Raw genomic sequence first — 2,980 nt, 5'->3', positions numbered from 1 at the left:
AGTTTCAATTGAAGATCATTGATTAGGCGATCTCAAACTTTGACCAAATGGTAAGAAAAGTGTGTATCAATCATGCATTATATTCGTAAACTAATTGAATATCATATACAACAACATTGGATGTGACTGTAAAATTTATACAAGGAGGTGACGTCTCATCCCAAGGAGGAGTGCACCTATTGCGGCCAATTAGAAGAGTTCGTGGGTGTGCGATGCATGAAGTGCGTGAGCCAATCCACCACTTGGAAGGCTCTACCTAGTCTATATCATCAATACTAAAGGAGACGGGCAGCCTTTCAGACTTTCCTACAATCTTGGAGCCTGAGATGAGGCAATGATTGTTGCATTGATGCCCATGGATTCATACCATTATATAATGGGTGTCGAGTATCTCACCTGAAGACGCTACTTGCACTCCTAAGTGTGCAAGCAAAATGCGGGTGGAGCGATGCGAGTGTGACCAAGTTGTTCAAGTACCTTCTACACACGCTTCATTGATTTCTTTTCGGCACTATTATAAAAAACAATTGTGCTTTTTCAAGGTTTTTTATGATTTCTTTTTAGGTTGCTAAAGTATCATATATTGCCACTTGAAAATACCATGCCTGAGTCTCATGATGATGCACGACATGTTTTATGAAAGCTTGGCATGGACTACAACAGGATCCATGCATGTGTCAATGATTGCGTGCTGTTTCGAGGAGAGTATGAGACTATGGAGACATGTCCAAAGTGTGGTTCTCACAAGTATCAACAGGACTTGCAAGAGCAAACCATCCCTCAGCAAGTTCTTAGATACTTTCCACTTATCCCTTGTATACTTTACATGTTTCATACATCAGACATGGTGAGCTTCACAACGTGGCATGCACAAAATAGATCCACAGATAGAGTCCAACGAATTTTGGCGGATTCACATGCATGGAGCCACATTGACTCTACCTTTCCAAGCTTTGCACGAGATCCAAGGAATCTTTGACTCGGTCTTGCTATGGATGGCACGAACCCATTCTGTCTCCCCTCAACATCTTACAGTTGTGGCATGTAGTCCTTGTTAACTACAACATTCCACCATGGCTTTCTATGAAGAAAAGACACCTGATCCTTAGCTTGCTCATTCCTGGCTGCTACAAAGTTAAAAATATAGATGTCTATCTCGTCCATTAGTCGATGAGCTTAAGATTTTGTGGAAGGAGGGGGTCATCGTGGAAGATATGAGCAAGCGTGATGGTCGACGATCCGCCAATATATGAGCCATTCCATGTGGACCATGCATGACTTTCCGGGATTCGAGGAGTGCTCAAGTAACTAGGCTTCCGTTCTCATTGGTCATATCTATCATAGCTCATTCAAGTTTGTGTTCACTAAATAGAGGTGTTGGGGTAGGTCTGGTTACCTCAGGTTATCATGCATGTCCATTGTGTGGGCCGCCATAGTTAAACTCTTGAAGGTCACGAACCATGAAGAAGATGCTATATCAAGGACATGCCGCTTTCTTGCAGAGGGTCATGAACTGAGGGAAGGTTTTCTTGGACAACCTCTAGCACGAATGAATGCCTAAAGCTGGTTGAAAATGGTCCACACGGAGTCGCATCCAAACAGAATGCAACGGTTCTCAATTTTCTATGAGTTGCCGTATTGGACCCACTTACAAATCAACCACTTGTTGGATATGATACACATTTTCAAGAATGTGGGTAGCTTACTATGGGACTGCATCACAGGAAAGAGAGACACTGCAAGGGTACGAATGGATTTGAAGGAGGTAGGCAAGATGGAGGTGCTTTAGCCACAATCGAGTGTTGATGGTCACTTGCAACTATCACACGCTCCTTGGTTTTGTCCACTAAAGAAGATCACATTCTGAAGCAAATTATCAGGTCCCAACACTATGATGCATTCTCTCATATCCGTGTTTTCTAAAGATGACCAACTAACAAGGCTAAAATCCCATGATTGGCATAAGATATGTCAGGTTTGTACTAGGAATGGATCGTAAGTGACTTGTGTATCTTGCTATTCAGAGTGTAGTCATTGCTCATAATGCTTCTTCATTTGTGGTAGTTTGTACTATCGATCGTGATTGCAGGATGCCTTACTCCAAAAATACGCGGGGCAATTTACAGGTTGTCAATTTTAGTGTAATGGATTTCACAAAAGGAGATCAAGAAATCCTTTATTGAATCCGCAAGGTGGGGAGCAGTGGAGACGCAGTCTGTGTACCTACCCACCAGCATGTTCATGATACAAACCCACCTCCTGGTACATCTTGTAGATGAAGTGGAGATTGCTAGATCTATCCATACGCAGCAATGGATGTTCTTCTTGGAGCACTTCATGAAAACCCTGAAAGGCTTTGTACGCCAATGAGCTCGGCTAGAAGGTAGTATGGCTGAAGGTTGGTTGGTGTCTAAGGCGTTAGTGCATATTTCACAATGGCTACTAATGGTGGATTCAGACAACAGTATGCTATGGTCGCTGAAGGATGATGATAGACTGACCAGAGATGTAGTGGTTGGAAATGGGGTAGAAAAAAGGATGGATGCTGCAATGGAGGAGAAAGTGAGTCATTTTTCTATGTTGCACAATGACTCCATGGAGACATGGCCCGCTAGGTATAAGCAAGCTAGGGAAGATTGGGAAGAAGCGTGATTTGAATTTCAACATAGTAGGTGCCACCGACTGATTCAATATCCCAAGGGCATGGAGGAGATGCCACGGTTTATGTCTATGCGATGGTTGCATGGAGCTTTGATCACAGCCTCTCGCGAAGGGGTGGAGATCTCTATTGAGGAGTGGGAATTCTCGAGGGGATGTAGTCCAAAGATGACCGAATGTTTTATAAACTATCATATCTAGATTTTATATGTGACAGCTAATTAACCTTTTCAATGTACAGTACAAAATATACAGTGCAGCGTGGTTGCACGGACGACATTTTCGCATGGAGCGTATCGACAAAATGCGCTCCACAGCGGAT

The sequence above is a fragment of the Lygodium microphyllum genome, chromosome 8 (genome assembly GCF_053477565.2).
Source record: "Lygodium microphyllum isolate KBCC chromosome 8, Lygodium_microphyllum_v1.1.10, whole genome shotgun sequence".
NCBI classification, from domain to species: Eukaryota; Viridiplantae; Streptophyta; class Polypodiopsida; order Schizaeales; family Lygodiaceae; genus Lygodium; species Lygodium microphyllum.
This window is presented reverse-complemented; position numbering follows the sequence as displayed.